This window comes from Rana temporaria, chromosome 5, assembly GCF_905171775.1.
Source record: "Rana temporaria chromosome 5, aRanTem1.1, whole genome shotgun sequence".
In the NCBI taxonomy this organism is placed as follows: Eukaryota; Metazoa; Chordata; class Amphibia; order Anura; family Ranidae; genus Rana; species Rana temporaria.
This window is the reverse complement of record NC_053493.1, coordinates 22,801,454-22,815,548: the sequence shown is the minus strand read 5'-3', so window position 1 is coordinate 22,815,548 and position 14,095 is coordinate 22,801,454.

Here is a 14,095-nt window from a genome sequence, read left to right as displayed (position 1 = left end):
TCTGGAGCCCACACGCGATCGTTTTTAACAACCAATTAAAAAAATTGCATTTTTCTCATCATGAAAAACGGTCGTGCGTACGCGGCATAACAGTTGGTCTATCGGATAATTAACAAGAATAAAAATAGTAGAGGGGATTGGGCACAGAGGGGAGAGAGAAAGAAATGTCCAAGGGGACCAATGGTTCGAGAATCAGGTGAAGGTAATCATAGAAGCGAGCAGGGGCGGACTGACAACTCATGGGGCCCCCGGGCAATAGAAGATTATGGGGCCCCCCGGGCTTACAGATGGCCACCACGCCAGGAGGCAGTGCAGAGGCGGGGCAAATCTCACATCAAATCAATTTTTACATCAAAAGCATGTCGGTTTCGGACATATCAGGGACAGATGTAAAAAAAAAACAGATTTTTACATACTGTCCCTGGTTTTACTGAGCCTGGCAACCCTGATGGGGCCCCCTAGTGGCATGGGGCCCTCGGGCAGTGCCCGAGAGCCTCAATGGTCAGTCCGCCCCTGGTAGCGAGGTGGATATTATAATCTCTCAGGGACCAATTTGTGAAACGTCCAAACCAGGGGGTTAATAGTGTTTGATCCAAGGTCTCCATAAGGATTCAAAATCAGAAACTTTATCCAAAAATGTGAGGGGTGTACTCACTTTTGTGAGATACTGTATATTGTTTGGGGGTTCTAGGTCATTTTCTAGCAAAAAATACAGGGGTAGATTCATAAAGAAGTTACGCTGGCGTATCTATTAATACGCCGCGTAACTTCTAGAATGCGCCGGTAAGTCTCTTACGCCGTTGTATCTTAGTTGCATATTTACGCTGGCCGCTACGTGGCGCTTCCGTCGATTTATGCAATTAATATGCAAATTAGGTAGATACGCCGATTCAGAAACGTACGTTCCGCCCGGCGCATTTTTTTACGCCGTTTACTTTAGGCTTACCCCTGCAATATGAGGCGTATCCTATGTTAAGTATGGACGTCGGGCCAGCGTCGAATTTTCCGTCGGTTACGTCGTTTGCGTAAGTCGTTTCGCGAATAGGGCTGTGCGTAATTTACGTTCACGTCGAAAGCATTGGCTTTTTGCGGGTTAATTTGGAGCATACGCACTGGGTTACGTTCACGGACGGCGCGAATGCGCCGTTAGTCAAAAACGTCATTTACGTGGGGTCATGTTTTATTTGCGTAAAACACGCCCACCTCTTCACAATTTGAATCAGGTGCGCTTACGCCGGCAGATTTACTCTACGCCGCCGTAACTTAGGGCGCAGGTTCTTGGTGAATACAGAACCTGCCTCACTAAGTTACGGCGGCGTGGCGTAGCTGAGATACGCTACGCCCGCAGAAAATTACGCCCATCTACCTGAATCTACCCCACGGTTTTTTACTTGTAAACAAAAAGTGGCAGAAAAGGCCTGGTCCCCCCTCATCAGGACCTGGTACTGCTTGTACTGGACGGGTATAATTGGAGGAGTAATTAGTATGTTCGTTGTAGATGTTGGCTTCGCCTTGTACTGTAAGTTCTTGTTATTCTCCCATTATATATATAGAAGGTGTTTCCAGTGCCAATATCATTATCATGGTATTCCACCCCTTCAGCACTAAATATAAACTGACTTTATAGGGCCGGCGCGGTGTGTACACGATGTGATATGCACATGTACAATTATCTTTACTGGAGATTGGAACAGAAGGGTGTTGAGAGGTTCACACCCAGCATACGGGTGTGTCCGAGGAATCATTCTGGATGGCGTTATGGTTCAGTTAATTTCGTACTATCCAACACAGAAAATAATATTATGACTAAAGGAGATCTGAACGCTCACATTTAACCGCTTGAAGACCGGGCCTTTTCTGGAACTTTTTGTTTACAGGTTTAAATTAGTATTTTTTGCTCGAAAATCACGTAGAACCCCCAAACATTATATATTTTTTAGCAAAGACCCTAGAGAATAAAATGGCGATCGTTGCAATATTTTATATCATTGGCGCAAGTTGTAGAGGGCGCTTGTAGTGCAAAATAAATCTAGTGCACATTAACCACTAGCCGACCAGCCGCCGTATAACGGCAGGTCGGCTCGGCTGCGCGAAATCACGTAGCTATACGTCATTTCGCATTCCAGCCATTAGAAGCGCGCGACCCTGGTGCCAACGCGCGTGCCTGGCGGGCGCGATCGCCGCCGGGCACCCGCGGTCGCACGTTACAGAGCGAGAACCGGGAGCTGTGTGTGTAAACACTCAGCTCCCGGTCCTGTCAGGGAGAAATGACTGATTGTCTGTTCATACAATGTATGAACAGCGATCTGTCATTTCCCCTAGTCAGTCCCACCCCCCTTCAGTTAGAACACACCTAGGGAACATACTTAACCCCTTCCTCGCCCCCTAGTGTTAACCCCTTCCCTGCCAGTGGCATTTTTTACAGTAATCAATGCATTTTTATAGCTATAGCTAGCTTTGATCGCTATAAAAATGCCAATGGTCCCAAAAATGTGTCAAAAGTGTCCGAAAGTGTCCGCCATAAGGTCGCAATACCGATAAAAAATCGCTGATCGCCGCCATTACTAGTAAAAAAAAAAAATATTAATGAAAATGCCATAAAACTACCCCCTATTTTGTAGACGCTATAATTTTGTGCAAACCAATAAATGCTTATTGCGTTTTTTTACGAAAAATATGTAGAAGAATACGTATCGGCCTAAACTGAGGAAAAAAATAGTTTTTTTTTATATTTTTGGGGGATATTTATTACAGCAAAACTTAAAAAAAAAAAAAATTTTTTAAATTGTCGCTCTATTTTTGTTTATGGCGCAAAAAATAAAAACCGCAGAGGTGATCAAATACCACCAAAAGAAAGCTCTATTTGTGGGAAAAAAAGGACACCAATTTTGTTTGGGAGCCACGTCGCACGACCGCGCAATTGTAGGTTAAAGCGACGCAGTGCCGAATCGCAAAAAGTGGCCCAGTCGTTGACCAGCAAAATGGTCCGGGGCTGAAGTGGTTAAATAAATTAATAGGGTGTCCTCTAACACACAGCTCCTTTCTCTATCTGCAAAGTACAGAGTGTCCTGACACTCCTGCTCGCCCCCTCCCCCCTCAAGAGGCTTTCTCCACACCAGGGAGAAAGCCTTGCATTACTGTGTGGAGTTACAGACAGAAGAACAGGAAGTGAGGATTTCTCAGAAGAAATAAGGACATTTAAAAGCAAAATGGAAGGATGAGGTAAGTGAAGGAGGACGGCACTAAGGTAAAGGAAGCTATTTAGGGATTTTTTTTTTTTACCTTTACAACCCCTTTAAAGTTAAACATTTAGGGCCAGATCCACAGATGAAGTACACCGGCGTATCTACTGATACGCCGGCGTACTTTCAAATTTCCCGCGTCGTATCGTTGCTTTGAATCCTCAAAACAAGATACGACGGCTTCTGGGTTAGATCCGACAGGTGTACGTCTTCGTACGCCTTCGGATCTAAGATGCAATACTTCGGCGTCCACGTGGTTTTCCGCGTCGGGTATGCAAATTAGCAATTTACGACGATCCACGAACGTACGCGCGGCCGTCACATTTTCTAACGTCGTCTGTAGTCCGCCTTTTCCGGCGTATAGTTAAAGCTGGTATTTTGCGGCGTATAGATAGACTTGCCATGTTAAGTATGGCCGTCGTTCCTGCGTCAAAAGTTGAAATTTTTATTTTTTTTGCGTAAGTCGTCTGTGAATAGGGATGGACGTAACTCACGTCTAAGTTAAAAAAATGACGTTGTTGCGACGTCATTTCGCGCAAAGCACGGCGGGAAATTTCTGGACGACGCATGCGCAGTTCATTCGGCGCGGGGACGCGCTTCATTTAAATGAAACCCCCGCCCAATTTCAAATCCGCCGCCAGAAATACACTACGCCGCCGACTTACGGCGCGAACTCGCTGAGGATTCGAATATACGTCAGGTAAGGTACGGCGGCGTAGTGTATCTCTGATACGCTGCGCCGATCCAAATGTATGTGGATCTGGCCCTTAGAATGAAGCTCTACTAGTATACAGCCAGGTTTAGGGTCTGTGTCACCAGCTGCTCCCCTGCCAGGGATGGAGATTCTGGATTCTGCAGAGTTGCGTCCAGCGAGGAGCCGACCTCCATTAGGTAAGTTGGCCGAGGACTTTTGCGGATTCTGCCGCTGGTGAAACCCCATCAGTGTGACCTCAGCCTACAGAACAGCAGATCTTCAGGCGTACAAAGGAATAAGCCCTGCCTGCACATGTGATCCGTTAATACACCTATTATGTATTACTAATAACAATAATACTATTATGTAGCCAATTCCTCCCCAGGGAAGTAGAGCACTTTGGAGAAGATGGTAAAGTAATATCATACTGTAATGTCTAATGTACACCGCAGGCTTCAATTAGAACATGTTCTTCAGTGAGCTTCTGGGAGTGAATGCTGGAGAAGTGCCCACACGCCATAGAAACAAGGGGCTAGATTCAGCAATTTCAGCAATGAATTACGCCGGCGTATCTTTTTTCTGTATTCAGAAAGCAAGATACGCCGACATTAGCCTAAGATCCGACTGGCGTAAGTCTCTTACACCATCGTATCTTAGGGTGCATATTTACGCTGGTCGCTAGGTGGCGCTTCCGTCGTTTTCGGCGTAGAATATGCAAATGACCTAGATACGCCGATTCACAAATTTACGTACGCCCGGCGCTATTTTTTTACGTTGTTTACGTTAGGCTTTTTCGGCGTAAGGTTACTCCTGCTATTAGGAGGCGCACGCAATGTTAAGTATGGCCATCGTTCCCGCGTCCAAATTTAAATTTTTTACGTTGTTCGCGTAAGTCGTTCGCGAATAGGGCTGGACGTAATTTACGTTCACGTCGAAACCAATACGTCCTTGCGGCGTACTTTGGAGCAATGCACACTGGGATATGTCCTCGGACGGCGCATGCGCCGTTTGTAAAAAACGTCAATCACGTCAGGTCACATAACATTTACGTAACTTAGGAGGCCAGTGCTTTGTGAATATAGCTCTTGCCTCTCTGACTTACGGCGGCGTAGCGTAAATACGATATGCTATGCCACCTCAAAGATGCGCTGGCTACCTGAATCCAGCTATATGTGATGAAAAGCTAAAGCCACCCCTCCCCCGACCTTTCTCTGCCCTCCTCAACCAGGATTCTTCCAGAGGTTGCTAAGAGTTCCTTGAGAAAAGAGCACTGGTAGATTACAGTGAGAAATCAAATCATTTTCTACTAGAACCAGTGGCGGCTGGTGCTCAACATTTTTGGGGGGTGCAAACAAACTGAAAAATACAAAAAAAAAAATTAAATGCTGCCACTGTGACCCTCCCCACGCGCTGTCTGCCTGGCACTTACCCTAGGTGGGGCAGCGGGTGTCGGCGGCGAGCGGTGTTCTCCATGCAACTCTTCCCATCCTCTCCTCCCGTCAGGCGTCCAATCACAGTGCCTGTCGTTTCAGCCAATAAGGTAAAGAGGCAACAGACCCGAGCACCTGATTGGTGGAAAGGATTCAGTGTTAGGAAAGCGATATTCATTCACTTTTCTAACACACCTGGGTGGACACCTTTTTTGATGCCTATTAGAGCCAATGGCTCTAATCAGGTGCTTCAAAACACCCCCCCCCCCCCATTGCTGTAATTCAGGCTCCCGACGCCTGAATAGGTGGTGGCAGCCGCGGCCATGGATAGATTTGTGCAATGCATGAATCTATCCGTTGGTCATAGAGGGGTGGCTCACGGAGAGAGGGGGCAGCGCCCGTGCGCCCTTATGGACGCCCCGCCGCTGACTAGAACCTACACTGACTGCCAATTTAAGGATTCACTTCTACACCAACCATCACTACACAGGTCACTTCTACACCAACCATCACTACACAGGTCACTTCTACACCAACCACCACTACACAGGACACTTCTACACCAACCGCCACTACACAGGTCACTTCTACACCAACCGCCACCACACAGGTCACTTCTACACCAACCATCACTACACAGGTCACTTCTACACCAACCGCCACTACACAGGACACTTCTACACCAACCGCCACCACACAGGTCACTTCTACACCAACCATCACTACACAGGTCACTTCTACACCAACCATCACTACACAGGTCACTTCTACACCAACCGCCACTACACAGGTCACTTCTACACCAACCGCCACCACACAGGTCACTTCTACACCAACCACCACACACAGGTCACTTCTACACCAAACGCCACTACACAGGACACTTCTACACCAACCGCCACACACAGGTCACTTCTACACCAACCGCCACTACACAGGTCACTTCTACACCAACCGCCACTACACAGGACACTTCTACACCAACCGCCACACACAGGTCACTTCTACACCAACCGCCACTACACAGGTCACTTCTACACCAACCGCCACCACACAGGTCACTTCTACACCAACCGCCACTACACAGGTCACTTCTACACCAACCGCCACTACACAGGTCACTTCTACACCAACCATCACTACACAGGACACTTCTACACCAACCGCCACTACACAGGACACTTCTACACCAACCGTCACTACACAGGTCACTTCTACACCAACCATCACTACACAGGACACTTCTACACCAACCGCCACTACACAGGTCACTTCTACACCAACCGTCACTACACAGGTCACTTCTACACCAACCATCACTACACAGGTCACTTCTACACCAACCGCCACTACACAGGACACTTCTACACCAACCGCCACTACACAGGACACTTCTACACCAACCGCCACTACACAGGACACTTCTACACCAACCGCCACTACACAGGACACTTCTACACCAACCGCCACTACACAGGTCACTTCTACACCAACCGCCACTACACAGGTCACTTCTACACCAACCCTCACTACACAGGTCACTTCTACACCAACCGCCACTACACAGGACACTTCTACACCAACCGCCACTACACAGGTCACTTCTACACCAACCACCACACACAGGTCACTTCTACACCAAACGCCACTACACAGGTCACTTCTACACCAACCACCACACACAGGTCACTTCTACACCAACCGCCACTACACAGGTCACTTCTACACCAACCGCCACTACACAGGTCACTTCTACACCAACCGCCACTACACAGGTCACTTCTACACCAACCGCCACCACACAGGTCACTTCTACACCAACCGCCACCACACAGGTCACTTCTACACCAACCGCCACCACACAGGTGACTTCTACACCAACCGCCACTACACAGGTCACTTCTACACCAACCGCCACTACACAGGTCACTTCTACACCAACCATCACTACACAGGTCACTTCTACACCAACCGCCACCACACAGGTCACTTCTACACCAACCATCACTACACAGGTCACTTCTACACCAACCGCCACTACACAGGTCACTTCTACACCAACCGCCACTACACAGGTCACTTCTACACCAACCGCCACTACACAGGTCACTTCTACACCAACCACCACACACAGGTCACTTCTACACCAACCACCACTACACAGGTCACTTCTACACCAACCGCCACTACACAGGTCACTTCTACACCAACCGCCACCACACAGGTCACTTCTACACCAACCGCCACCACACAGGTCACTTCTACACCAACCGCCACCACACAGGTCACTTCTACACCAACCGCCACCACACAGGTCACTTCTACACCAACCGCCACCACACAGGTCACTTCTACACCAACCGCCACCACACAGGTCACTTCTACACCAACCGCCACCACACAGGTCACTTCTACACCAACCGCCACCACACAGGTCACTTCTACACCAACCGCCACCACACAGGTCACTTCTACACCAACCTCCACCACACAGGTCACTTCTACACCAACCGCCACCACACAGGTCACTTCTACACCAACCGCCACTACACAGGTCACTTCTACACCAACCGCCACTACACAGGTCACTTCTACACCAACCGCCACCACACAGGTCACTTCTACACCAACCGCCACTAGACAGGTCACTTCTACACCAACCGCCACTACACAGGTCACTTATACACCATTTCCACACCAACCACCACTGTATGGGTCACTTCCACACCAACCACCACTGTACGGATCATTTCTACACCGACCACCACTGTATGGTCACCTACACCAACCACCACTGTACGGGTCATTTCTACACCAACTGCCACTGCTTGGGTCATTTCTACACTGACCACCACTGTATGGGCCACTTCCACACCAACCACCACTGTATGGGTCATTTCTACATTGACCAGTACTGTATGGTCACCTACACCAACCACCACTGTATGGGTCACTTCTACACCAACTGCCACTGTATGGGTCATTTCTACACTGACCACCACTGCATGGTCACCTACACCAACCACCACTGTATGGGTCACTTCTACACCAACTGCCAAAGCTTGGGTCATTTCTACACTGACCACCACAGTATGGGTCACTTCCACATCAACTACCACTGTATGGGCCACTTCTACATTAACTGCAACTAGAAGGGTAATTTCTACACCGACCACCACTGCACGGGGGGGGGGGGGTCACTTCTACACCAACTACCATTGTATAAACTAGGTCCTTTCCACACCAACCACCACTGTACAGGTCACTTCTACACAGACCACCACTGTATGGTTCACTATTACAAGGACCACATCTGCACGGGTCACTACTACACTGACCACTATTGTAAGGGTCACCTGTACAATGAGTGTCACTGTATGGGTCACTTCTACATTGACCACCACTGCATGGGTCACTACTACACCAACCATCACTCTATGGGTCACGTCTACACCAAACACCACTGTATGGGTCACTTCTACACTAACTGCAACTGTAATTGTCACTTTAACACTGACCACCACTGTAAGGGTCACTCTTATGCCCCATACACACAAGCGGAATTTCCAACAGCAAAAGTCTGATTTGAGCTTTTCATCGGAAATTCCGACCGTGTGTAGGCTCCATCAGACTTTTGCTGTCTGAATTTCCGACAGCAAAATTTTGAGAGCGGGTTCTCAATTTTTCAGACGGAAAAAATTCCTATTGGAAAATCCGTTCGTCTGTATGGAAAAAAACATGCATGCTCGGAAGCATTGTACTTATTTTTCTCGCCTCGTCGTAGTGGTGTACGTCACCGCGTTCTTAACGCTCATAGAACTTTTGTGTGACCGTGTGTATGCAAGCCAAGCTTGAGCGGAATTCCGTCAGAAAAACCATCCAACTTTGTTCCGACAGAAACTCCGCTCGTGTGTACGGGGCATTACACCAACTACTGTAACATTGTCACTACAATTCTCACTCTCGTGTTCCTATTGTGTCATTACTATTAGTTTATGATTTTCATAATTATTAAGTAAATCAGTCATTTAAAAGTCTCCACAACCTACCGATCATGGGAATGTACCATAAACTGGAGGTCTAAGGATCATTTTTCGGGTTGTAAAAAACAACGTTTTTTTTTAATGTCATTAAAAACTATCGTGTGTGGGCTTCAGAGCATTTTTCGGGTTCTGAAAACGGGCCAAATTTTTTTTCGAACATGCTCTATTTTTTCACGACGTTAATATCATTAAAAACGATCGTGCGTGGGCTCCAGAGCATTTTTCACGACGTAAAAAATGGGCATTAAAAATTTAGAACATGCTCTAATTTTTCACGTCGTTTTTAACGTCGTAAAAAATAGTCGTGTGTGGGCTTTAACGTCGTGAAAAGATCCGTGCATGCTCAGAAGCAAGTTATGAGACGGGAGCGCTCGTTCTGGTAAAACTACCATTCATAATGGAGTAAGCACATTCATCACGCTGTAACAGACAGAAAAGCGCGAATCGTCTTTTACTAACACGAAATCAGCTAAAGCAGCCCAAAGGGTGGCGCCATCCGAGTGGAACTTCCCCTTTATAGTGCCGTTGTGCATGTTGTACTGTACGTCACCGCGCTTTGCTAGAGCATTTTTTTTTTTTACGATCGTGTGTAGGCAATGCCGTTTAAATGATCAAGTTGAAAAAAACATAGGCCTAGATTCACGTAGGGCGGCTTTACGTTGTGCGGGCGTAGCGTATCTTATTTACGCTACGCCGCCACTACTTAGAGAGGCAAGTGCTGTATTCACCAAGCACTTGCGTCCTAAGTTACGGCGGCGTAGCGTAAATCGGCCGGCGTAAGCGCGCCTAATTCAAATTGGGAAGAAGTGGGCGTGTTTTATGCAAATAAAACATGACCCCACGTAAATGACGTTTTGAACCGTCCGTGGACGTATCCCAGTGCGCATGCGTCTGATAGAATGCCTAAGATACGTCGAACACTGCCTACGACGTGAACGTAACTTACGCACAGCCCTATTCGCGTAGACTTACGCAAACTACGTAAAAAGATATGCTTGTTCCGACGTCCATACTTTGCATGGGCTACGCCACCTAAAGACCTGCTTTATCTTCACGCCGGCGTATGTCTTACGTAAACGGCGTAACTAATTGCGATGGGCTGACGTACGTTCGTGAATCGGCGTATCTTGCTCATTTGCATATTTGAAGCGGAAAACAACGGAAGCGCCACCTAGCGGCCAGCGTACATATGCGCCCTAAGATACGACGGCGTAGGAGACTTACACCGCTCGTATCTTAGCCAAATTTAAGCGTATCTGGTTTCCAGAATGCGCTTAAATATACAACGGCGCAGATTCGGACTTACGACGGCGTATCTACTGATACGCCGACGTAATTCTCTGAGAATCTGGCCCATAGTTTTTTCTGGAGCCTGAAAAACGTTTTTTTTTACAACCTGAAAAATGATCGTGTGTACGCGGCATCATCATTTTTGTAGGTTTTTTCCTGAGGCCTGAAAACTATTTCAAGGGTTCCTCTGTGGTAAAAAAAAAAAAAAGAAAAAAAGTCTGATAAAAGGCAGCTCTACACGCTTGGCGTGATTGTTCATGTTTAGGTTAGCGATGGCCAGCAGCACAGATGTCCAAGGGTGGTGGGATTGTGCCATTGTTTGGGTATAGGGGGGTGGGGGAGGGGGAGCTATTAAATGCCAGGTTTCAGAGAGAAGTTTCTGCTGGCACCATGCTATGATAACAGTGTAGATAAGTAACATTGAAAAGTAATGTAAACACTTTATCATGTAGCAGAATAGTAAAACAATAATGAGACAACAATGCAGATAATAATAAAGTAAAATAAACAAACAGGGAAACAAAGTTACTTTTGTGTTTGCTGGGACACTAAAGTGAATTATCTAAACTTAGGACAATGCACACAAGATCTGGATCCGTCCAAAATGACTTCTAATCACACGTTCCTTTTTGGAGGGAAGGCGACATCTGACAAAAGGGACATCAAGGTCGTTAAAAGGGGGAAAAAAGCAACAAAGGAAATAAGTGATCTGCGATGACATTCAGGAATAACATTGCCGAAGTGACAAATGCCATTCATGACACGTTGGGGGTAAAGCTCTGAGTTCTGAGTACACATTCCCAGTTATAGTAACATTTAGGGGTTGATTTACTTAACCACTTCAATACCGGGCACTTTCCCCCCTTCCTGCCCAGGCCAATTTTCAGTGCTGTCACTTTTTAAATGACAATTGCGCGGTCATGTAACCCTGTACCCAAACTAAATGCGTCCCTTTTCCCCCACAAATAGAGCTTTCTTTTGGTGGCATTTGATCACCTCTGCAGTTTTTATTATTTTACTAAACTAATAAAAAAGACCAAATTTTTTTTTTTTTTAAAGTTTTATTTGTTTCTGTTATAACATTTTGTAAATAAGTACGTTTTCCTCCTTCACTCATGGAAGCTGCACTGATGGGCACTAATAAGGTGGTACCAATAAGATGGCACCGATGGATACTTATGGGTGGCACTGATGGCTGGCACTGATAGGCATTACTGGTGGCACTAGCAGGCATTTTTAATTGACACCGATTGGCAGCTGGGGAGCTGCGGTGGCTCAACGCGATTGGCACTGCGCTGACAAGCCATTTACCTCTGCAGCTAGGGGTTCGGATCCCGGTCTCGGCTACATGTGAATTGAGTTTGGTGGTCTCAGCCCGGCTCCCGGTGGGTGTGCTATGCGAGGTAAGCCTGCGCTTAGTCTCCCCCTCCCACAAAAACCACCACACTTACACGCACTCGAAATTGGGTTAACATGCAAGCACTTTGACCACGCGGTCTCTAAAAAGAGAGGCGAAGGACTAACGGGGCTGGTTGAGCGGGCTAGATCCTCTCACTCCCTTATAGGGAGTCCCTCTGCCCCGTTGGGCTTCAAAGCGGAGCAGGTAGGGCGGGCTATGTGGGAGGACCCCCTCACACACCCGCCATTGCCACCCGGGGCATGGAGAAAGGTGGCAGATTGCATCTGGGGGAGGCCTGCCTACTCCCAACTCCTGCAGTCCGGCTTCTCTCTCGAGTACACTTTAAAAGAAAAAAACAAAAACAAAGACACTGATTGGCAGCTGCCTGGGCACTGACTGGCATATCCCTGGTGGTTTAGGGTGTCATACCTGGTGGTCCTGTGTGGTGGCCATCCCTGGTGGTCCTGGCAGCATTCTGGTGGTCCTGGGTGGGCATCCGAGGGGGGATAAGCAATCAGCACAGACCCCCCGTCTTAATGAGGGCACACCTGGGCACTGCCCAGGGGCCCCAGCTGCATGGGGGGCCCTGCACTTTCCCCAAAGCAGCTGGTCCTTGAGCCCACGCTGTCCCAAAATTAGGGGGGCCCCATGATGGTACTGAGAATGATAGATACACAGGGGAGACAGTCTGCCTCCTACCTACTTGATGTCTGTTTACCCAGGGGCCCATGATGCTATTAAGATGGCCCTGGTCAGGAGAGCAGCTGATTGGCTCTCCTCTACTCGAGTCTGTCAGACGCAAGTGTGTGTAGCGCCTGGTTACTTTCCAGAACCGGTGCTAGGTTAAATTTAGAGGGGGTCAGAGAGTAAGGTAACTCTGACTATGTTGATTTGTTCAAATTTGGGCTTCTGTCTCAGCTTTGGCTGTTCTGTGGGCTCATTCTGTCCTTTCTGGGGTGCTGATCACTCCCCAGGTCGGCAGGTGGCAGCAGTGGAGTCAAGGATTGGGTGCTCTTACCCAGCAGCCTATCAGGGAGAGTTTGCCTCGCTGTGCATGCTAGGTGAGGGTATTTATGGGACAGACGCCATTGGTCTGGGTCTTCTCCTTGTGTGGCGCCCACCTTTAGGGTAGCCACTCCACGCCGCCCGGCAAATGGCCTTTCCGGGCCGGGGTGCGCATGCAACGCAGAGATCCTGGCTTTGGGACCACGTCGGCCCGGAGCAATTGATCTGCCCTTTGGGGACTCAGTAAACGACTGGGTCCCACCTAAGGAGGTCCTGGGCTTTCTGTCCTGTTGGAGGAGGCCGTACGGTGGAGAGTCTGCCTGAGGAGTGCCAAGAGGGGCTGGTGTTCCAATTGGGGTCTGACCATCCATCAGGGACCAGGGGAACCGGACACTGAGAGGTGTCAGTCAGTACCCTAATTTAAAACTACCTGAAGGAGATCCAGGTGTCAAGTCCAGTCAAGACTATTATTTTCTGCAACTATTGGAAGGGTCTGTGGCAGAGACTTAACCCCAAGTTCAAGTGACATTCTGGCTGCCAGGCCTGTGAGAGAGGCCTGTCCAGGTGCGCTATACCCATTCCGGCTGGAGTGGCGAAGTGAAAGTTTGTTGTTGAGAGCAGGACGGTTTCCTTTTTACATACACCTGAATCTGCTATTTCCATTAGGGATGTCCCGATACCGATACTAGTATCGGTATCGAGACCGATACCAAGCATTTCCTGAGTACTTGTACTGGGGAGAAATGCTCCGATGCTTCACCCGATACTTGTACAGTCAGGTATCGGGAGGTGGGGGGGAGTTACAAGTCTTCTCTGTGTCGTCTTCTGCCCCCCCCGATGTCTTCTCCCCCGTGCTGTCTTGTTCCCCCGTGATGTCTTCTCCCCGTCCATGCCGCTCTCCCCCCATGATGTCTTCTCCCAGTCCGTGCCGCTCTCCCCCGTGATGTCTTCTCCCCATCCGTGCCGCTCTCCCCCCGTGATGTCTTCTCCCC